This window comes from Arvicanthis niloticus, chromosome 2, assembly GCF_011762505.2.
Source record: "Arvicanthis niloticus isolate mArvNil1 chromosome 2, mArvNil1.pat.X, whole genome shotgun sequence".
NCBI lineage: Eukaryota > Metazoa > Chordata > Mammalia > Rodentia > Muridae > Arvicanthis > Arvicanthis niloticus.
The window spans coordinates 22,683,353-22,708,072 of NC_047659.1; the positions used below are offsets into that span (position 1 = coordinate 22,683,353).

At 43.0% G+C, this 24,720-nt stretch overlaps 1 protein-coding gene across 2 annotated transcripts in view; it reads right to left on the reverse strand.

Moving 5' to 3' along the window:
- Zeb2 (zinc finger E-box binding homeobox 2) overlaps positions 1-24,720 on the reverse strand; it is a 125,673-nt gene that overhangs the window by 97,887 nt on the left and 3,066 nt on the right. The gene's annotated exons all lie outside the window — the stretch shown is intronic.

Sequence of the window (24,720 nt, forward strand, 5' to 3'; positions counted from 1 at the left end):
CTCGTTATGTAGTACTATATTTGACCACCTTCTTTACATTTTGGAACTGTAGATTTTGAATATTTCTGGTATGCTTAAGCAGAATCAAACAGAATGTTTTAATCAGGCCTATTAACTAGCCAATTTACAGAGTCGCATGACCAACACATAGGCAAGAGACCCCCTTGCATCTGACATTCTGCTATCTCCCACCGGTCATGGGGGAAGAGAAGCCCAAGATGCACAGGATGATGGCAAAGCTTGCAAAAACACCCAAGTGCTTTCCTAAACAGGATGGCTGGGACAAAGAAACAGTTAGATTAGGCAGAAAATAGCAAGGATGATTCTGCATGCTCATTTCCGTGAGAAGAAAAGAGTCCAACTTTCAAAATGATGTTTGGAAATAGAGGGGGATCCTCACCCCTGGCATGCTGACTAGCAGCCATTGGCTGAACGAGGAAAGGAAAACTCATTAATGACAAAATGGCGTAGACGTGTGAAGGGAGGGGGTATAACGCAAAAACCACCTACTACACGCTTGCCACCTGACCTGCGTCACTACTATTTCCTCACAACCCTAGAACTAAGGTTTTACTGTGACAAATAGAGACACTGTCAGGTTGAGCAACTTGCCCCAGGTCACATGCTGGTATGAAAGCTGAAACCAAAATTGAGCTGAAACCAAATGTCCAAAGCCTCACAATTCTTGAATTCTTGAATACTGCCTGTCAGCTTCCCTGACTCAAAGGTCTCAAAGGTGTCATTGAGACAGTCATGGGGGATGAAGGGGGAGCAAAAAGGAAAACAGTGTAAAAAAAAAAAAAAAAGGAAAAAGAAAAAAAGAAAGGTAGCTAGTTGATTTAAATAGAAACCAAAACATTCCCAGTATAAACCAGCAAAGCTAACACAAAGTAGAGTTTAAAGTGGTGTTAATACAGGGGCAGAGTTTTCTAGCTATCATAATATACCCTAATTTTAAAATGTACTTACTGGCTTTAATCAAGTTATTTCTGTATGTGAATGGTGCTGAACCATTCACAGGTGCTAAGAAGCAAGCAAAACTGTCCTCAAGACATTAACACAGAAATGGAGAGACAAATAAAAACCAGATATTAAGTGCTGTGATAAATGTTAGTAGAAAATATATAATTGAGAAATGGTTTCTTTCTTTTTTATTTCGTGTGTGTGTGTGTGTGTGTGTGTGCATGGGTGTATGTTTTGGTGGTGAGAGTGAGGTAAGAGGGTAGTAGTTCTAAAAGAGAAAATATTATGTATACTTCCTGGAAATGAAGAAATAAAAAGCCATATTTATCACTGTGACTTTTCCCTCCTGTCCCGTCCTGTCCTGTCCTGCCCTGTCCTGACTTGTCCTGACCTGTTCTGTCCTTTCTTTTTCCTCCTCACCTTCTTTTTCATTCTTCTTCTTCCTCCCTTTCCTCCTCTCCTTCATTTTCTCCTCTTCCCTCCCCCCTTCCCTTTTCTCTTTCTCATCCCAAATAAGTAAATAAACATGCCAGGTTAATGCCATTCATTCCTCTTCTCAAAAGTGTATCATTAGAACCCAGAAACTGACCTATCACTCCTGTAGGATTGCGGGCAGCCTGAATAGTCACACCATGAAATATAATCAGAGTTGAGCATTTTCTAACACTGGCTTTGGAATTTTGTTCTACCATTTCAGTATTGTCTCCACACTCCCTTAAGTTTAAGAACTGGAACAGAGAGAAGTTGAGAAATACACTTGAGGCCACATGGTAAATGAATGAATTAGAAGCATGTAGGTACGTGTCTGAATTTTCTATGCCTTTGATTATACTAAATGTTTTGCTCCAGCGTAGGAGTGAGGGGCGTGTAAGAATAGTATAAGAGCAGAGGAGAGGAGAACTGGGCTCCACCAGTTATAAGTGAATGGATCACGAGATGTTCTTACATCAGGGCCTGGGTAGTAGAGATGAGAACAGAAACCAGTGATGCAGCTCCCAGTGAGGAGCAAGAGCAGGGTTGGGTCCTCTGAGTGGGGACCAGGCAACAGCTATAAATTCCATCTTCAGTATGTTGAACTGGGAATCTTAAAAAAGCTATCTTGAATTCATGCCCTTTTCATATTGCTTACAGATATTGTCCAAATCCTGCCATCTAGGAGTTCAACTTACAATAGTGTAGTCTTTTTTTGACCTGTCAAAACTCTGGTAAAAAGGGGATGCTTTATATATGCACTGAGAAGATTCTGTAGGGGACAAAAACTCAGCTCAAACTGTGTCCCTATGTTAGCAGAGGTGGGGTCTAGACAGGGCAAAGAGTTCAAGTATGAATTGCAACAGATTATCGACCGAGAACCTACTGGAGAGCCACGATTCTGCTTATTATCTCTATCTCTTAGCAGACTTTAATTGTGATGACAAATTTTAACAAGGGTTAAAAACTGACAAAATGTCAAATTATTGTTCTTTTCTATGATATAAATTAATTTCTAAAAAGATAAAGATCACTAAGCCCATTTCCTTAAATTCTAAGCCTTTTAAGGAAGGCAAACAGCGTATGCATTGTATCTGCAATTTTTTAAGGGCTACTGTTCCTTTAATGCCCAGCTGGTTTTGAGATGTAATAAAATTGACATATTGATTCCTTTGAATTTACAAATGCCTGTTTCATAAACTCCATCTCCAAAGCCTAGGCATCTTTAGAGCACTGTCATTTTTTTTTTCCAAATGGATCAATTATGTGCTCACGTAATCCTGTTACCTGTGAAATCCATGCATACTTCTCCCATTTGCTAGAGTTCCCAGGCGGACAAACCTGCATTATGTACGCATAAACAAACAGCGCATTTCCCTGATATTAGAGATTGTTTTCAAAGTGAAAGGCAATCTCTTGGGTCTTTTACTCAAAAGAGGGGAGAGGAGAAAAGAGAATGGAGAGAGGACAGAGGCGAGTGGACAGAGGGAGAAGAAGGGGGAAGCAAAGACAAATTGTGCCCGTTATTTCAAGGAACTTCAGCCTGAGTGCCCCCTCCCCCATATGTGTGTGTGTGTATGTGTAGTGTTGTGTATATACAAGAACATGCATATGTATGTATTTACACTTTTAATTTCTAACAGTTTGTTTAAATTACATGGCTTTGCTGTGCTAAGTCCCTTATCTGCTCCAAGGAAGCCAATTCTTCATTTGAGTCTAGGCAGGCTTATCACATTTTTTTCTGTCTTTTTTTACTTTGCTGATAATTAGTTATTTAAGGGCAAATCATCCCCCAAGATACTTTGAAACAGTTGGAAAAAAAAAAAAAAAGGAAACCCAAAACGAATTAGGTTCTAAAGTTTGTAAGTGTCATGGAGGGGGGAAAAAAAAATCACTGTAACACTCAGACTGGCTCAGGGACTTTCCTTAAACACACAATCCTTTATTGAAACAATTGTAGATTCTGCTTCACTACATGAGGAGGGAAACGCCTCAGTGAACTAACAGGCCTTCCCCTACCTTAAATCTGTAAGAGCAAATTGTCGCTCCTGCCGGCATATTTGCATATTCACGTGTGGCCACACCCACCAGTACAAATTGCTCCAAGAAGGCTTATGTGTGAATATGCACACCAACTGTGGCCCCAGCATCTCCTTGCATAAAAACAACAAACAAATGTGCTTTTGTCTGTCTGTGAACTCCCCGTGTGAGCAAAGTACTGTGTATGTTCTGCACCAGAGATATGAATTCTTGCTTCATTCTTTCAGCCTGTGCTGAATCTGATTTTCCTCACTTCACTGGGCACCCAGCAGTCCGGTTACACTGCACTTGCGCTCTACAATTTGTCTCTAAGAGATTCCCCAAATCACAAAACATCTTCTCTGCCATCCAGCATGCTCCCCATATGCAGAAAAGATGGTCTGCAAAATTGGGTTGTACTCGAAGCCCCGTGGCCTGGCCCACTGCTGCCATTGTGTACCAGTGGTTTTAAAGATAAATGGCTTCATGTTAACCAGATTTGACATGCTGTATAAAGGCAGGCACCTTTGGTCCTATGACACAGCCAAACAGAAAACACAACAAGCAAGCCTGGCAAAGACGTCCAAACGGGAGCGAAAGCACAAAATCTATCACATTGTTGTTACAAAACATTAGCAGCTTTGGGGGTTGCCATGGGACAAGAGATAAGGCAGTGTGGAAAATCTGAAAGATCGAGAATGAAGAGATCTTAGGTAATGGAAGAGTTAATTCAGAAAAGGGGGAAATGGACACTGCAGAGGGATTATTTTTGTTTGTTTGAAAGGAGGAAGGTCTTATGTCATGAACTAAGCAGCTAGCCAGTGCTATGGGTGTTGGTAACCCTGCTGGTTTGAATGGCTGTCTATTAACCATCTTTCCAAACTCCCACAGATAAAACATATCCTAGGATCAGTTTCTTAAGGGTTGACGCTCATCTTTGCTTTCCTTTCCCAAAGTGGCTTGTGGATGAATGAGATGAAAAGCTCTGAGGATGAAAAGCTCTTACAACCCACTAGTCTCATACTCATCCCAAAACAGAGAACCGAACTACCCCACGGTAACTCTGTCAACTGCTTTGTTTCCTTTTCTGAATGTCCTCCCAGCCAGTGATCACTGCTGCCTGTAATTCTGGAAATTCCATGGCTGCAGTAGTCGTTAGCCACAGACTTTCTTCCTGGCTCTGGGCTTATGCCCTTCTAGGCTTTAATTTCCTCATCTGTAATAAGATCAGTAAAATAATAGCATCAATCTCAAAGATTCAGGGACAGAAAACGTCGGAGAGAGTTTAGCACGGTTTCAAAGGTGTTAGTAAGTTCTCTACCGGTTCCCTACCAGTGCTGTGTAGAACACTTCCTGAAGGTACCAGACACCTGTTATAAAACACAAACATGATAATGTGACTGTCCTTTAAGGAATGCTTCATATTCTCATTGCCACCCTATTTACTGGAGAAACCCTAGAACTATAGGTTAGGATACTGTATTCTAGTTCATGTTCACAGACTTGATCTAAGCTCCTCTCTTCCCATGTGCTCTGTATTCCAGACATCTTAGATGGCTGGCAATACTTGACAACATCCTCCAATGTTTGTTCGTGGCATCCTCTTGGCCAGGACACTGTCTCTCACTCCACATGCAGCACTCATGTTGTATGACAATACTTTCTACCACAACCAACTTGCCAGGAGGTCTCCCCTACCCCAGGCTCCTAAATCCAGTTGTACTTTTTTCTGTCCTCTTTCCTACCAGGACACACAGTTCCATTATAGCACTACATCCATCCCTGGTCCAGTGCCTTCTGTCTCACTATAAGATGAGCTCTGTGGGCACTGGGCTCCACCTTGCACCCCCAAGAATAGTGCCTGTGGTCAGTGGGTATTCTGAACGCAGAATGAATGAGTGCCACAGAAAGACCTCCAGAGGCCTCAACAGGATAAAGTGGCCTACTTTGTGATCGTTTCTACAAGAAGAAAAACATTTTCTTTCTCATAATGCAAAGTTCAGAAACACTCCCCCCCCCACCCCAGGAACAGGGGTGGCAGAAGTGGTGTGGAAAAATACCAACAGTGTAGAGGCTAAGGATGCAATTCGGTTGCTGAGTGCTTGACTAACAAGCACAAGACCTTGTGCTTGGTTCCCAGCACGGCACTGAAGCAGGCATGGTGCTTCAAACTTGTCCTCCCAGTCTGTAGGAGGGTGAGGCAGAGGCAGAAGGATCAGAAGTTCAAGGTCAACTTTAGCTACATAGCAAGTTGGAGGCCAGTCTGGGATACATGAAACTTTATCTCAAAGGAAAAAAAAAAAGGTATTTTATTTCATGACTTTGATATCACCTTACATGGCAAATTTTGAAAAGAAAGACTTAAAGGAAGAACCAGGGAGGCTGAAAGGCCAAGTAGCCCCTTCCATTTTAGAGGATACTAATGCCTCCTGAGAATGGGACAAGAAACCTGCCAGAAGGAGTTTGTCTGAAACATGTTGCCACTCTTGATACAGTAACACTGATGCATTTTCCTAGCCTGGTAGCTCCACAGGGCCCTGTTTGCTGGTAGAGCATCAGAACAGAACGTAAAGACACAGAGATTTCCATTGCAGATTTTGCAAGACAGTCAGGGGCCTGGAACCCTACTGATAACTGTGATTTGCCAAGCTATGGAGCCTCTTGGGAACTCAAAACCAGAACAGCCTGGGGATCATCACAAGGCTTCTCCTACTCTACCAGTCCCCTGAAATCTGAGCCAAGCTCTCCAAGTGTAGATCTTATCTTCACAGGTTCTAAAAAGAACCTGGGAAGTTAGCCTTTGAGATCTGTCCCCTCCCTGAAGGTAGGCTGTAGTTGAATCTGGAGCCATGGTTATCACGGTTAGTGGGAGGCAGGAGCTGGTGAACAGGGCAGAATCGTGGACTAACTGTGACCTTGTAACATTAAGTGGGAAATGGATTTAAGCATGAGAGAAGTGACGCCATGCTACTTGGACTTGCCACCTCCTCAAAACTGCACATTTCATTTGTATCCTAAAAATGACAAGGACAGGCCAAGAGGGAAGATGTGGCACCAGATCTGGAATAGACTAGAAGCTCCTTTGCTTTTCATTCCTCCCTGCAAAATGTCTGGGCTACCCAAAAGATATCTTCAGAGTGAAATCATAGCTGAATCACGCCGAACATTTAACATGAAAGAATCTAAAGATAAGTTCTCTGTTACAGCAGTTAGCATGTTCTCTGGACGAGTTTATCTGGATAGAGAGAGATCATTGTACAGAGTGCAAGATCAAAAAGGATGCTTAGGAAACCCACAGGCCCATGGTGTCAGGGCTGTCCAGAGAGCCACCTAGACCCAGACTTGAGAGTCACTTTAAAAATCTTTAGATTTCTATTGTTTGCAGGGTGAAAGTAAGCAAGTGAACGTTAAATTTCTAACATTAGCAAGAGATTTTAAAGGCTGAGTATTCCTTACTTTAACAGTGTAAGTAAAAGTGAAATCTAGATGTATAAGTATAAATAATTTAAAATAGCATCTAGATGATAAATTTACTCATGTGCCAAAAGAGAAGACTCGAGCTATAGTGTTGGTATTGTTAGAAAGTGGCATCTTAGCTGAAACAAAGGAGATATTCACAAATGGAGTTCATGTGTAACAATTGTTTCTAGTGATAACTTTTAACCAATCTCACAGGTTTATAGGGAATCGAAATGAAATAGTGATGAACATTTTAAGAATAATTGTGGCACTATTTTAGGTTTCTGTTTTTTAAACTTTAAAAGTAAGTTTCAAGTTGGATTAGTTAATTGTGGAGGTGGGGGAGGGGAGGGACATACTACCTGTACCGTGAAGAGATTTCCCTCCAGTTTTGATTTTATTGATGGGAAGTCTTCACAGCAAACCAAATCCATATCCAGTGTACAGATCTGACCCCTGTAACAACCTTAGGCCTGCAATGTGTGTTGCTACATTTCTTAATGTAGGTCTAAGATACGTGTCACACCGAAAGTAAAAAGCTGACGGACCGTGCCATGGATGGCAGCATTTATTCAGCATTTGGTACAAATGGGAGAAAAAAAGATACAAAATGCATGGATTGATTTTCAAATTACCTCAATATTTTGAAAACATTTTCACCTGCATGCTGAGAATGCTAAGAAAGGCAAGGGAGGCAATTGTGCGTTTGCACAGCCTCCGCTGCATTCATTTATAAATTACCTCATCACTGACTGAAATTAACACTGATTCTTACAGGCAATTTCTCAATTTCCAATGCTAATTACATTTTTTTTACTTTTAAATTCTGTACCACCTGTTTTGGGCAAGACATCTTAGGCAGCGCGACCGCATTTAATCACAATTTTAATTAACCGCCCTGTAGATGTGAAAAAGAAGCAATTATAATGTAGATGAATGATGATTTTTCTGCATTAAATTGTTTTGTTTCCCTGGTATGTTGATTGTAACACAGCACACAAATACAGTAACTGTACAATTTTTTTCTATTGTAATTTAGTAATTGTTTTTGGAAAACCAGTTTGGGAAAGAGTGACTTCATCTGTTTACAAATTGATTGATACTGTTCGCTCGCTGATTGCTGCAGCGTATATTTTGGTATTGCACAGCCTAGCATAAAATATAATTAGAGACGCACAGGCTGAGCAGCTCCATTTTGGAATCTAAAAATCAACTGTAACTGAAGTATGTTTTCCTTGAGCGAACTAGTATCAGTTGGGGCTGATGAAATGATAGTGAAAACAATGGGCTTCCCAATTTTACTACTAGTAGAAATCCTCGCTTTCAATCTGATAGTCTAATATGGTAAGTTTATGAATTAGTCCGAACTAGGCCTGGGAGCTGGGGGCTGGCAAGTCTGAAGCTTGCACAACTCCCTCAGATCTGTATCAGAAGAAGCATACTCGTAAGGTTTAAAAAAAAAAAAAACAGTGATGATGGAGGAGGGGAAAAAAGTTATTGCTTTAGAGACGGAAGGATTGTTTTCGCCACTGGTCTTGATGTGCTGGTATGCTGTCGCACTGTTCTATCTTGCCTCTACACTATGGTGCAATGACATCAAATTCATGCTCCTGGCTTGCAGATACAGATCATTAAAGCTGTACCTCGGTGCAGATAAATTCAAAGATCTTACTTATAGGAAGCAGAGCTTGCTCCTTGCTCAGCTAGTAATGGGGGTGTGGGGGTGGGGCAGGCATGGATACTTGTTTCTAAAACCTCATGTCAAGCTTATGCTAAGTAGAAGGTCTATGCTTTACTACTCTCTCATGAATTAGAGATCCCTCCAGGGATGGCCTAGATTAGCATCATACCAAACCCAGTCTCAGGGACTCTCTCAGTTAATGCACTTCATTGGTAGCACAGGGCTGGTGTCTCCCTCCAATCATCCTCTGAATAGCTCTGACATGTGCTCACTTGGACGAGTCCTGAGCTAGGCCATTTCTGCCTGCCTGGAAAAAAGGGGAAAAGGCCATGTAAGCAAATTGTAGCTGCTCAAAGGAAATGTTTACAAGACGTCTTCCTCCGCTGTGCTTCCTTTGGCACCCCATTCCTTAGAAGACCCTAAACCGGGAGAGTTCACTAAAAAGAAGTCACATTGGTCCTAGGCCACGTGTTTGTGACAAGACATAGCTGGGATCTTGGCTTCATTTAGAGCAATTTGAAGAGAAAATGATAAGGATAGGAGTTGGCAGGACAAAGCAGATAGTGTTGAGATGGGTTTGAGACAGGAGGACTATTTGAGTCAAGTTTTGTTTGTCTTTTTATAGTGAGTGACAAAATATTAATAGGAAATATCAAACCTGATGTCAAAATTCACTTTTGTATTCACTAAAAATCTTTCCTATTAATATGTTGACAGGTCAAGCCTTTTGCCAGTTGGAAATTACATGTCTAAACCTTGTTCACACCTATGAGTCTGCACCCTTCTGGGAGGAACGTAAAGAAACAGGACACAGAGTATTCTATAAGCTATGCTGCCCACAAGTGTCTTTGCCATGTAGGACGATCTCTATCTGTGTAAGAAGAACTTGGCACTGATGAACTCTGAGCCAAACTATAGCTGAACGTGGGTGGCAGCGGGGGCTCCTGTCGGTCAGTTACACAGCCAATGCTAAGAGAGTATACTCAGGCAGGTGGGGGGTGCTTTACCTGGGAGATTCCAGCTCTTTTTTTAGTTCAGTCTCCCTGCTTGTTAATAGCAGGACTTTTGTGCAGCTGTGTGATTCTCTCTTTGTCACCTTCCCCACCTTCATAACAGCTCAGTAGAAAGATGCTGCCTTATGAATGAAGGTAAAAATAACCCTGAATATCTCAAATTATAGCCTCTTTACATAACGATAAGGGAGTGCCCTGGCAACAGACGTGTGTGTGTGTGTGTGTGTGTGTGTGTGTGTGTGTGTGTGTGTATATATATATATATATATATATATATATAATTAATGCTTGTTTGGAAGTTTCTAAAAGTGTTAACATCTGTGCTCCTGATAGGCAATGCCATCCCCACCAACCTTCCTAAGAAGCCATTTGTCTTGGAGAGAAAATAAAGTACCTGATCCCAGGCCCAAGCCAGTGTGAACTCTTTGCATCTTCACACTCTGACCCACTGCGTTCCTTTGAGCAGCTAGCTGCTTCCCATGGCTACCTCCTCAATATAAACTCGCTAACTAATCTCTTAGCAAACACTTGAAGCAAACCTGGAGAGAGGAAAAAGACAGAAAGAGAACAAAACCCGGCAAAGATAAAGCCCTGAGACCCATTCAACAGGACACTGGAAACTAAATTTAGTACCAAACTTAAGATTTCTTTTGAAGACTTGTCTGTTGTCTGTGGAGCAGGAATTTTCTTACCCGAAGTTTTATTTTTAAGTCTCAACCTAATTCCTCCGCTATGTCTTAAGTAAGGCTCATTTTAAGGCGAACTCCATGACAGTGGATATGTGCCTGCCCTTTCAGGTACTTCCAAATGACTTCCCTCAGCACCGTCTTTTAAATAATATATCTTTTTCAAAAGTTTATGCAGTGCTGCATATACACAAGGTAACTTCTCCTCAGGAATTTACATGAGAACCCACTGTTGGAAATAAATAATCACTTTCAGCCAATGATCAAAGAAGAAATAAATCTTTTACCCTAATAAGGCTTTTTAAGACTGAAATCCCATTTTTAAATGGGTAACAGCTAAGAAGCTACTGGGAATCTGTTTATTTTCCAAAGCTGTGTTTTAATACCGATCGCATAGAAGCCGGATGCGCAAACGGACCCTGGGGTCTTCAAAGTTAAAGCTTTTCAAATAAAGTTGGTATGTAGTACCATTTGAAAACTTATTGTTCAGAATTTTAAGTTTTAATATCTAGGAATAAACAGAGCATTAAATCAAGCAAACTGTGACAAGGCCAATATGCACACGAGTGGTGCCAGCAAGGCATCTCCAACCCTTTGTTCACAGCTTAACAAAACTGTGCCGTCACACCACTTTAGTTCAACAGTGCCTGTCGAATGGGCATCAGCAGATCAGCCAATGCCTGTCATACACGGAGCTTGAAGACTGCTTGAAAGCAAGGGCTTATTCGACCCCCAAGTCTAGCTGGAAAGAGAAGAGGATTTTAAATCATCTGGTAAAGACACCAGCCTCCCCCTTCTCCAAAGTTTAAAACTGTAGAGAAGAATGAGGAAACATGCATCTGTTTTATAGACATAAAGCAGAAAAACATGTACTCTGCCAAAGATATAAATTTTTTTACATTTATTTTCATTGTGAAAACAAGTTTTGCAACTATAGAATTCTTCTTAAAGTGGTATTCTCAATAGAAGAATAAAAAAATAAAACATCCTCACAGTTTTAAGATTTTTGCCACATTTTGAGGTCTTTAAACAATCTCTGTCATCAGGGTAGGAGGGAATTATTTGACAAAGAGGAATGGCAACTCCATGCCATTCACAGGCGTGTCTCTTTGGACATATGTTTGTTACATGTCTATTTGGGTTGACCAAAATGCCTTTTGCATTTACAGGCTCCTGGTTTCTGGTCTCTATGAACATTTAATTTGCTTCAGAAGAGAAAGGCAGCAAAAAGACAAAAGATTGTTCATGACCCTACAAGTTAACCATTCGAGAGCAGGGGGAAGAGAGAGGGTGAAAGAAAGAAGCGCAAACCTTCTTATTTTCTTCTACAACACTGATCATGAGATTTGGCCTTCGAGCTCTGCCAAGTACTGAGGAGATGCCTCAGATAATTAAGTGTGCCCACTCCTCTTTAGGCATCCAATCAGGGCAAGCAAACATGAACCTAGGCAGGTCTGAGGGGCCCTAGTGGTAGGAGGTGTTCTGAATCTAGACCTTTCCTGCTTCTGAAGGAGCTTCAGGTGTTACTGACGTTGGCTCAGGAAGGGCTGGGGTTCCCCAACACCCAAGTTGAAAAGCTTTCCCTTTCTCCCAGCCTCTCCCCCTCTCTGTCAGACTCGGCTGCTGTCAGTTTGCTGCCTGTACGTTGGCTGTCTCTTCTCTAGTCTCTACCCTGCGAGTTTCTGGCCTGCCAATTTCAACTTGAAGCTTGACTGGGCTGATTTGATGCAAATACCTCCAGGGAAAACCCTGAAACTGATGAACAGTTATGTCAAGTCGATTTTGCACCATCGGGAAAAGGTAACCTCTGTGAGAGAAAAAAAACAACAAGGTTAAAGAGACAAGGGCTTTTCACGTGTAATACCTCTGCCGCACATCTAGCTCACTGTTTACCATCCCTCAGAAATTGTAACTGTCAGAATTAGTCCTAATTGCAGATGCGAAAGCTGCCATTATAATAAAAACAGAGGCAGTGCAGGCATTAAATGTAGCAGCCTAATTTGTGAGACTACAGAAAAGGTAGAGTAAATGAATATTTCATTACTTTAATTACCAGGGACTACTCCTTTCTTGCTGTCTTATGATAAGTGTTGCTGTAACTAGCAACAGCAAACATCCACTAAAACATAAAGTGCAATAATCGTCCTGCTGTCAGGATCACCACTTTAAAATACGAGCGGGGGAAAAAATATAATGGTTTATCTATTTCTTAGAGATTGCAGAAGTAGGAGACGGAAATTCATTTAACATCAGGGGAAAAAAATGCACACACAAAGGCACCAGCAAACAGGGTTTAGTCAGAGAATAATGGCTCCAACAGAGAGAAGAAAAATTTCAATGACTATCCATCTGAAATGCTGGCCCTAGAAGAATGCCAGGAAGAAAAAAAAAAAAGTAGTACGTATCATGTTTGGATGTTTTTAAGGCAAAATTTTTGTTTTGTGTTGCACAATGCAATCATCTGAACATTAGAAAATAGCACTCAAATGATTGGAGAGAACACACAAGACAAGGAAGCCATTTTTTAAGCAATTAAGTAAGAGTGGAGAAGGTTCAAGTTGGCAAAAGTTTGGTTCAGTTTAGTTTCATTGAAAAAGACCAGATAAAGCCTGCCAGAAAAAGGACTTTGCCTGCAACCCCAGAGTACCGGTTTCTAAGACTTAGAGAGGGCCCATAATCACTCACCCCTGACACCTTGAAAAACCTTGCTCACCTCTCTACACTGTCAACTTCAAGTATGGGGGAGGGGAAGGAGGTGGACCTGGGAGTGGGGGTGTGGCTGAGGAGGTCGCTGAGGCTGGTTGAAGTCAGCCTGTCTCTGCATTTATCACTCTGTCCCGGAGGAGGTGTTTGTTCAACACAGCAGTTTGACAGCACAAAAACACTGTGGCCAGGAACCCTATCAAAGAACCTACTGGCACATATCGTTTGTGGTCTGGGCTTCATGGAGCAAGGCTAGCTCACTATCTGCACAAGTATAAAGTGCTACACACCTCTAAGTATTTAGTGTAGCTTAAAGATCTCCCTCCCCCCTTTCTTCTAAACACTGTAAACACTAAAGTATCATCTTTAGTTCAGACTCCAGAATAATCAATCTTTCTTCCTTTCCTTTCCTTTCCTTTCCTTTCCTTTCCTTTCCTTTCCTTTCCTTTCCCATAATAACTTGTAACAAATCTAGGATAATCTGTGTTAAGGTAGGCACTATCGAAGGAAAACAGCTTAAGTGCATAAAGCTAGTGATTTATCCTAAATAATACACGTATGCTTAGATTAATAGGTACAAGTAAATTTAGTAAGAGTCAGTAGCACAGAGAACACTTTTCTTTCCAGAAATCCAACTGCAGAAGTCTACATCAATTCTTCCTATCTATGCTTTTTGTTTAAATGTGTCTCATTTACTGGGTAGGTCCTCTTGATAGTAAAGGCTAAAGAGAAGAAGAACCAGAGTTAGGGTCCTCGAATGCATTCGTGTTTCTGTGTATGCAAGTGTGCAGATGGCTTGGATTTAGTCTTCACGTGTTGTAAGCAGAGCAAAGGTGATGGGAAATCTTTAGGGGGCAACCATTTTGCTTCTAGATATTTCTCCCTTAATGGGTCTTTTTATTATGAAAACACAGCCTACTGAGTTCTTTCTATGTAAACCTCACCTCTCACAACTGAGAATTCTCATGATGTGAAACACTTCCAGTGATGTGCTTGGGTGTTGAAAAGAGAATAGGTACTTCCAGGAATAGGCAAATTGCAAAGTTTCCTTGATTACAGTTACTTTGATATGCAAGGGAATATAAATACAATTTAAGCTAGTAAATAGTGAAAGCTGAGTGCTGAATTTGTGGATCACGTGAGCTCTGGCTGCTTGAGATGTACTCATTTGTGTGTGAGGGGAACAAAATTGCAGATCTACATAGCATAATGTTTTAATTTGTTGATTTGTTACTAGTTACCTATTTGGGGGAGAGGGAGTGGCTACTTCCTTGTTAGAAACACTTTTTCCTCTTCCCTAGGATTAATTAAGAAACATGAAATTGTAAAGAACAAAACCCAATATTCTTTCATTTAAGCAATGTGGCTATTGCTGGTTTTTATGTGGAATGTGTCTTGTTGTCATGGCAAATCATTATGGATAATTACTTATTCTCAAAAGAAAGAAGTCATTTTACTGGAGATTTAAACTCACACCTTCCTTTAAGTTAAGTTGAGTAAACTGACCAGTTCTGTATTTGTCATTTGATAGAAGGAATGCCCTCATAAAAATGAGACGGCAAAATTATAAGTTCAAATATTCCAGTTAAGAATTCAAGAGTTCAAGAATCAGTTAAGAATTCAAGAGTTTGTACTAGAGTGTGTGGAGCAAAAGTAAAATAATGCCCAGATATACAAAGATGAAGAAGAACCCCAAAATGGTAGTTGCGGTAGAATGTATTCTTTGACCTATTGATTGGGAAGTTATCTGAGTTGTAATTTTGTAATTAAAATAGGAGCGGTAACTTGAATATGTGCAGCAGTGGTCCTGTGCCATCTTCTTCACCAGAATGACAGCTTCAAGTCTCAGTATTTCAACCCAGCTCGGCAAGAGAAATAACTGCAAGTAATGGTGAATCATTCTGAAGATTGCATCCCTCAGTCGAAAAATGAAAGCAAAGTTTCAGTCAGGCCCTTTTGCACACGCTTTCTCCTCCCTGCCCTATATGTCAGAGCACTTGGTTTTCTGAGACTGGCTTCTGAAAGCCCATGTTAATGTCTGAGCAAGTCTGTGGTGCCCACTGTTCCTGGGCACGTGTCTATCAGCTCTCATACTTTCTTGGGTCACAAACACACAGTTATCTGAGGAAACGTGGGTCATCTTCCTTCTCCTTTCTCTATTCAGCTCCTGTAACTTTCCTGTCAGAAGCCTTTTAAAACAAAATCTGCAGTTACTGTTGCTCAGAAGAGACAAAGTTTAACTTCTGGGTTGGCAATCGGAGAATAATTCATGAGCAGATTTCTAGCAAATGATATGATTTGCTAAATTTTGGTCTTTGATTTATATTTATGTACTCCTGCTATTGCTATAAGGTTGTGCCAGCCTCAATTAGATCATGAATGAGATCATTTGAATTCAGACCCCAAACTGTGACCTGACCATGCTCTGAAAGTGTTCAAAAAGTAATTGTAAGCCTCCTTTTGCTTTGAAAAGGAATACTGCATGCTTGGTCGTTCATACAAATAACATAAAACTTAATTATTGGATGATTTGGCAGAGGATCTTCTTGCCAAACAACAGTCAATGCCAGCTACTGTGGCGCTGGCACCATGCAGGCCCTAGCCCACAGCCCTCTTGTGTATGGGTGTTTGTTCATTGTGTCTTAGGGCAAGATATTTCAAATAGGATTCATGGATCTAGGACGCAGGGTGCAACTCAAAGGGTGTATCGTATTTATAACTCCAGTTAAGAAATGCTGTCTCACCTAGAAGGGAAGTAGATCTGCGCTGTCAAATCACCAGGAGGCTGTGACAAAGGGAGCTTGCAGCCTGACACACGGTGTAACAACATAGCAAACACCTTTAATTCTGTCATGTCTCATACCCTTTACTTTCTCACACATTTATGGCTGCTCGAATGTTGACACCTACACTCTCTTTGAAACTAAAAAAGGCGATCTTATTTAAGCCCAAATGCAACACCTGTAAAGTTATTCTTGTGCCCAACAAAAAATAACCATTAACTCCTTCCTCATAAAACCCTCTCTGCTTGCTTTGGAAAGTCTCAAGCTGGTAACAGGCGCCCGAGGGCCTGACTCTGACGTTCACATGACCTCTCTAGCTCTAACAGATAGGCAAGACTTCCCCCTCCCAAGGATGCTAGGACTGAGATAATGTCACTGTCCTGATTGGCTTTTGCAGCTTTTCAACTTGAAGCCCCTTTCTCATAAACTTCTGGTATCTCTCACAGTAAGGAGAGAGACCCCAGCTGCTTCCTTCCCTCTAGCGACCGAAGTCTAATATTTTAAAAGCTAGAAATGAAAATAGCGTTTCTAAAGATATTTCTTGGAATATTTAATGTGCTGCCTTGACTCCCCTTTCTCTATCTTTTTTTTTTTTCCTTGCCAATTATAAACCACCATTTGGAGGGCTTATGAACAATGTAAGTCCACCTCATCTAATTAAACCACATTGTTTTAAAAGCTTGAACAGTTTTCATGTCTACAAGACTTGTCGGAATAATAAACTGCAAGAGTCGGAATTCTGAGTGTCTTTGGAGAGCTAGGATTTCATGTGCTGACTGCAAAGGGCCAGGCACTCAAAGAGTTAACCCGCATTGCTGGGTAGGTTAATATCACAGCTGCCTGGTACCTCACTTAACAAAAGCCTCCTTTTGCAAACAGACTCCCACCCCCCCACCCCACCCCACCCCCAGTGTCCAAAGGTGTTTACTGAAGTAAATCTGCCTAAATCCTTCATTGCTTGAGTCATGGGGGTGGATAGGCGGGTGGATAGGAGGGCTGGAAGGTGTGGGACTAATCTCTTTTTGTAAATTCTGTAAATCTTCTGGGAAAAGGGGGACGGGAAATTAGGAATCTGTGTCACATGCCATGTACAATCCCTAATGTGTCCATTCCTGTTGCTCTCATAAGTGACCGTATACACATGCATAGGTGTTGGAACAGCTACCCAATACCAAATAGTCCTCTCTTCTTTTGCAAAGCTCGTATGTCTAAAGTTGTGTGTGTGTGTGTGTGTGTGTGTGTGTGTACTGTATGTGATCTAATTGTAGAGGAAGAACTGTTACTATCTTAAAAGTGGTTTTAGAAGGGGGGGAAGACAATCGGGTTCTATCAAAAGATAATGTACTGCAAAGTTGTCACGAGAGGGACCTGCGATTGCTGTGGTCTTGTTCCAGTGTCTTCAACTGCATGTTACTTTTGCATGTTTAACATGGAAGCAAATAACATAGGAAAGCCTGACAGGTCCGCCTACGAGGCTTTAAACAATGCCCAGCAAGAAGGAGAGCCCTTTAGGCACAAACTTTCTCTGTCAAGAAAAAAACGTGAATACCACCAGCCCCTCCCTACAAATCCTGAAGCATCCAGTTTGAGATACAAAAAGGCTGTCATCTCACAAATGTTAAACATACTAAAAAAATCTGAAAAAAAAAGTATGGAAAAGGTGTGAAAGTGTGGCACTTTACAGCCCTCAGAGCTTTTTAAAATAGAACAACTTTTCCCCCTAAAATTCTTTTCAGAGATTTTTTTTCCTTTTTGGCTCATTTGAGAGTTTCTTTCTTGGCTTTTTTCCCCTTTCATTTGAAAATATGAATTATCATAAAAAGTCAGGGTTTGGGGGTGGGAATGGGAAAGTCTTTTCCAGTTTTCCTGAGGATTTTTTTTTTTTTTTCATCATCTGTGTTCAGGCATCAGCCCCTGCAGCCAGACCAGGGCTGGGTCTCCAAGCCCGCCCCTTCCCGCCCACCCTCCATTGCCCCCACCTCCTAGGTCATATGGTGAACAATCATCGTTATTAAGGCCAAATTGTAAGTAGCATTCAAGAGTGGGAAGTCTGCACACCTGACCCCAAATCTAACAGGCGTCTGGGCTAGAATTCAATCCCTCTCTTACACTTTCTACCTCAAGTGGAGCGGTGGCCATGAATAGTACAGACATGCCATCTTGTAACGCTATACGCCTGTCAGGAGGGACAGGCAGGGTTGAGCATCAACTATATAAGGCTGGTAACTAGGGGAAGGCCCAACAAACAGCCACAAACACCTAAGTTACTTTACTCAACCACTATCCTCTGTGCCTTTCTCTCTCTCTCTCTCTCTCTCTCTCTCTCTCTCTCTCTCTCTCTCTCTCTCTCTCTTTTCATCTTGGCTTTCTGTGGCAGAATGCAAATGGAGCCTGCCGGCGGTGAAGGGCTGAATTGTGATTAAGAAGAAGAAGAAGAGCTCTTTCTTTGTTCTCCCCTCAGGGGATGTTTACTGGGAGAGACACAGCGGATCAGATATGAAAGGCATTCAGGTCAGCATTGATGTGAGCGAAAGTGAAATCATACCTAAGGCATTCAAAAGACCGCCGTGTCAGGGGTTCAGCTAACGGTGCAGCTACTGTGTGTCTTCCCAGAGAGGCAAAAAAAAAAAAAAAAAAAAAAATTCCCCTCACTGACTGGCCATTTCTTTTCCCCCTAATTTGCTACAAAATTATAAAAGCACCCCCCCCCATTTACTTCCCACTACACGACACACACAACAGTTAGGATTTTCTCTCCTCCTGGACCACACAGAAAATCAAACCAACTTCTAATGATGCCATTACATAAATGAACCAGCAAGGCACTATCCAATCTGTGAAATATTTTTTTTAAACAGGTGTACTCGTGTGAGTTACATAGATGTGTGATATTACAAGAGAGAATGGAGAGAACTCCAGAAGACACATGCATGGATGGCTTTTCCTGTCAGCACCCTGACAGGAAACACAACACACACACACACACACACACACACACACACACACACAGAGAGAGAGAGAGAGAGAGAGAGAGAGAGAGAGAGAGAGAGAGAGAGCAGAACATCTTAAAATGAAATTATTTACTTTGTAATTACTGGTTACACTTTTCTTGAGAGCTTTAACTCTGATACAACTGTCACCCAAGATAAAACTGTCTAGCACAGGGCTCATGAAGGCAAGGCTGCCTTCAGCCTGATGGTTATTATTGTCTTTCTTTAAATCCCCTTGATGAAAAAATTCTTGGATCTTACTTTTAAAAGTTTACACTCCCTACAGCCCAAATAGTCATTCAATAGATTTTTTTCCAAGTGGTAAGCTGATGATGTTGGCACAAACAGAGCTGTATAAATATATACAAAATTCACAGATCACAGCAAACACATTAACAACAAGGAGGTTCCTGGATGTTCCAAGGCTCAAAAATTAAAAGAAAAAAAAAATCACATTTCATCTTCTGGTAGCTTAAGAAGAAAGGGGACTCAAGAAATGGGTCTGCATTTATTGGTTTTGAGTCATCCTTCCCTCTGCTCTGCATTCTATTCTGCAACATTCACATCTTGGCTAAAAAGCATATTTGGGCTTATGTTAACATCTGCTTTTGTACTGACATTTTGTATATTTTCAACTAGTGTTTCTGCATCACAGATTTTCCTCCTTTATCTCTTTGCTCTAAAAAGACAAGCAAAGAGCAATCAAAAAGGTGTCTGACTTGGCCATTCAGACAATTGCCCCCTTGTGGGAGTGCGGGAATGAATGGTACAGTGGACACCCAGCACCATTGACGTTATAAACATGTAAATGAAACACATTAGCGCAGACAATCAATTGTCTGTGAGCACTGCGAACCTGCACTCCCTCTCTCTGTGACAGGCACAAAATAGTGTCTACCTTGGGAAGCCACAGTGCTGAAGGGGAATAGGACAAAGAATCTCCTTTCACATAGAGAAAAAGCACCTTCAGAGCCTTGGAAGAACGCAGATGACAAAGAGAGTTGCAAGGAGAAGAACCCCCTATCCCCGGAATAATTATGCCCCTGTTAGAAAGCTAACAGCAGCCTTCTTTCCTACCTTCAAGGGAAGCACACCCCCCACCCTCATCCCAGGAAAATATGGTATTAGAGTCTCCAACAACCTCTTGTAATTTTCTTTAAGCAAATTAAGAAAGAGAGGATGAAGGGAAGAATCTATGATACAGCAGTTTGACAAGGAACTGCAGGCTAGGTTTTCCCCACATTTGAAAAATAAATGCTCAACGATATGAAATCACTTTTTACTTGACAACAGAGCAACATTACAAAGTTTAAAACCTGAAGCCTACCCCTATCCCTGGTGGATCGCCACACAGCAAGGATGCCACCGGGCTAGCTGCTGGCTCTGCTGCGAAGGCAAAGCACGTGTCGACCCCAATTGGCATAGTTTTTTCCAAACCAAAATAAAACAAATAGATCAGTCTAGATACATAGCCTCCAGCCTTGTGTGTGCAGTATCTCCATGGAGAGAACAGGATGGAGATGGATCTCTCTGGAGTACCCTCAGAGCTGGTACCTGCCGCACAGACAGCCTGAGTGTAAAACAGGCAAACAGGCTCCCTACAAAAGCTCACCAACTTTAGGAAAGCGACTTGCCAAAGATTTCCACAGTTGCAAAGATAGGTAAGTTGTGACCAGTTATAACCTGAAGGACACTATCCTGCTTCGATGTGTACAGAGGGTCTGTCACTTCCATCCCAACTTTGCCTCTGAGGGAGGGAAGGTGGCAGCCCCATCCTGAGAAAGGGTTGTTTGATTGCAGTCGCCTTTCTTTCCATTTAAGCAGCTCTGCAATGGGAGCAGCGGCTCCATTCCTCATCGCCTCTCAGCATCACTAACAACCTCCACTCCTTTTAAAGAAGTGGAAAGGAGCAAAGGTTTCTTTCAAGCAGGGATAATCATTTCTGCTCATCTGATTGCTTCTCCCTGAGATATTCAACTTGAGTACTTTCCTTTACAAACTGAAAATCACAGAGCATAGGTGTTTGGTGAAAGCTGCCCTGTCCACTACCCACCTCCTAGGCAGCCTACAGCATCCAAACCTTTAGCAGGAACTTTGAAGTAAAATCAAGCTAACTTTTCCTTCCTTCTTTCATTTCCTTCTTCTCCCTTCCTAATTCATTTTTTTCCACTTAAAGACAGCTTCATTCCCTTCTCTGAAACAGGCAGAGCAGCAATTTCATTTTTGCTAAAACACGCATATGTCTGTGTGAGTTTTCCAGTGGCTGGTGGTGAAAGCCGGGGGGTTGGGGGGGACCTGGGCAGGCAGGCCTTTCTTCTCAGATGGTTATTAATCCAGAAGGAAAACTGGTGCATTCTAGAGCATTCTAGGACCTGCTGCCTAAAATCAGGGGTGAAAGCAACAAACTTTGCAAGTTACAAACCGGCTGCAAGTGGTGGCAGACTGCAGCCGAGCCTTTCCATTCTGGAGAGCTCATTCCTGTTTCCAAGGCTATGTGGAGATAGTGGGGTATAATCAGAGGACTATAAAGGGGGGCTGGCTTTCCCCCTCCCCTCTAGCCTTAGTGAAAGTGTTACAAAGTGAGTCAGGCGGCTGAGGATCATCTGACTGAACTTTCTTGAAACCTACACACATTCTTGTCTGCTGGCTATTTGCTTTTTGCCTCTTTCCCTAATCCCACCTCCCCATTTCCTCCCTGCACATCTTATTTTCTAGGAAAAGGTTTCCTGCTTTCCCTGTGGGTGAAAGGAGAGGAACTACTAGCCATTCTTAACTTGGTCCTGGAACTGTCTTTACTAGGCATTTTGCTGGCCTGAAGAATACTGGTGCTTGGATGTTTTAGATTGTTCTTCTCTTTCTATATTTGTGTCCCCTGATCTGCCTCGTTTGCTTAGGCTTTTTAAAAAAAAATAATACTTCACATCACCATCATCTAAGCCTTGGTTTTGACCAGCCTTTCAAATACACAGGCACTGTTCTGCCCGTTTCCTTTCCTTGCCATCACACCCTCTGCACACACACACACACACACACACACACACACACACACACACACACTGGTGACTTCATTAAAATTATATAAAGTGCCATTCTAGGTCTTGGGTCTTTTTTCCCCCTTGCAGCTTCTATGATTATTGTTGCTATTATTCCTTTCCAGGAATTTCTATATGATGTTGATAAGAATCATCATATTTAGTGTTATCAGCAAAGACACAAGCTCAAAAGTGACATCTTTTCCAGGAATCCGGGAAAGAAGAAAAATCCACTCAGTTCAGATAAATCCTGGCAAGTCCCAAAGGAAAAGGCATTGGGTATGTATTTGATGAGAAAGAAAATGAAAAAGATGGTCTGAGCTCTCCTACCTGCTTCTCAAGACCTACACACTGCTAAGTCAGATTAAACCCAATGAAAACACTGACAAGTCAGTCCCCAGCGTACAGCGTGTTTTCTCATGGGCTTTTTGGAAAAAAAAAAAAAAAAAAAGACACAGGTAATAGTTAAACTCAGAAAAGGTGTGGGCAGTCCACAGACCTGCTGGTGAATGTTTAGGGTCTGGGATAAATGCCTAAACAAATCAAAAGTTTAACTTTATCCACTTCAGAGTGTGGAAGCTTGTTCCAAATTAATGGTTGATCATGGGAGAGATAGTTGGTGTCCCTGACCGCACCCCTCCCTGGTACACTGTATTACCTGTGAGGCCCGATTACCTTATACCACCAGAGTTCTCAGGGAGCCAGAATCTCTCCCAGTCCCCAAACTGGGCTGTGGCCTGACCTCACTGCTGGAGCCAAGTTGGCATTTCACAGCAAAATCATGAAGGGAGTGGAAGAAGGAAGAACACGAAGAAACAAACACTTCAGACAGTCTCTACTGCAAAAGAATACTTCTGCTAGCCTAGCTTCAAACCTCGTTCTCCTTTCTCTCTGAAACAAACAAACAAGCAAGCAAACAAACAAAACCTGTTTAACATGGAGGGGGGAGCTTCATGACACGAAGAAGCTTTTGTTATGATCAGCACTGTGATCAGCACTGTGCTTTGGATACTTGTGAGGGGGGAAGCCCCACAACAGACATTGATTTTAGAAAATCAATAACTAACATTTAATAAGGGGAACAGAGGAAACACGAGAGAGGAGAGGGGAGCATTGGATGTAATTTTAGTGTCTACTAAATTACCCAGAGATGGAGAAGGGGAAGTCTCCTGTGGAAGAACCACCTTAAATAATGCCAGGCAGCAATGAAGAAAAAAATTAAATTAAAAGAGAGACACACGCACATACTTAAAAAAGAGGCAGCATGAACCGAATCTTGGGGACCAGCTTGGAATATATTATTGTCCTTGTTTTTTGTAATACTAAGCCAACCAAACAGATCAAAGGCAGCACGAAGAGGAAAGACAGGGTAACATAACCAACAGTTTTTGACTAAAATTCCTCTATCACTCACCCATATGGCTCCCCACCTCCACAACAAGCAAAACACACACACACACAGACACACACACAGACACACACACAGAGACACAGACACACACACAGACACAGACACACACACACACACACACACACACACACACACACACACACACACACGCTAAAAGACAGGAGAGGAGAGAGAGGGAGATTATTTGTCTCTAAACAGAACCTTTTAGTCTTTGTGTTTTACTCCCTCTAGGACCCCAAACTCCCACACTGCCCCCCCTCCCCCTGCATGCGGTGCAGCATTGAGGCAGGCTACGAGAGCGCACGATTGTCCTCTCTGTTGGAAAGTTGTTCCAAGTGGGTCTGAGCAGTACCCGCCAGGCGCAGGCTTGGTGAGCGATCCCCGGGTGTGTGTTACCACCCCAGTGCCCAGCTCGGAAGCGTCTAGACCGCCCGCGCCCGGTGAGCGGGCTGAGAGCGAAAGGAGAGTGAAGTTTCCTTTCCGATTCTGGGCTGGCGCGGCGGGATCGCTTGTTTGTTTTGAGGGGCTGCCCCCCCCCCGTTTCTTTTCATTTTTTCCTTTTAAAACTCAGTATCCTCCGTCAGCACCCACCCCCTGCACCCTCTGTCGTCCCCCAACTCTCTCCCCTCCCCCAAGCGCCTTCTGCGCACTTGCCAATCACTTTTCTCTTTTATTCCCACGATTTTGTTTGAGGGTAATACCTAGGGGGTCTCTCTCTCTCTCTCTCTCTCTCTCTCTCTCTCTCTCTCTCTCACACACACACACACACACACACACACACACACACACACTCACACACACGCACGCACACTTTTACACAGTTCCTTTCCAAAATGGACCTAAACTCTCACATACACACCCCTTTAATGTGCCACCTCTGGTCTGCGTGTTCCCTCGCACCCCCATCTCTTTCCTCCTTTCTGACTCAGCCTGGATAACGGGCTCCTCCCGGGCTCCTCCCGGCCGTGGAGGAGCAACTGCCGGGAAAAGTCTCTGTTCGCCCCACTCTCTGGCCGGGAGCGGGGCCCGAGTCTGCTGCTGCAGAGGAGCCGGGTCCCCAGACCGCAGCTCCCGGCCCGTCCCTCCTACCCCCCCGGTTCCCCGCGTCTGGCCAGGGCCCGCTGCCCGCGGACCGTTACTTGGCGCACAGAGAGGCGGCCCGGCGACTCCAGCAAGAAACTTTGAGGCTGGCGGAGAAGCAGCCTCGGGTCCCCTCCCTTGCCCTCGTCGCCCTCCTGCCACCGTCGCCCGCCCGCGCCCCGAGGTCCAGCGCGCCCAAGCGCCGGAGCCCCCGCCCTGCCCTCGCCGGCCGCTCCTGCCGCGGGGCCGGGGACCTGCGGGCCGGGGAGCGGAGCGGGCGGAGGCAGCGGGGGTACCGGGGCCGCGGAGTGGGGCGCAGGTCCGATCGGCAGCGCTCGAAGCCCCCCTCCCGGTGCCCGGCGCTCACTTGGCCCCGCACTTGCTCAACTCCCCCCTCCCCCGGTACAGCGGCCACTCGTGGGGCTCCGG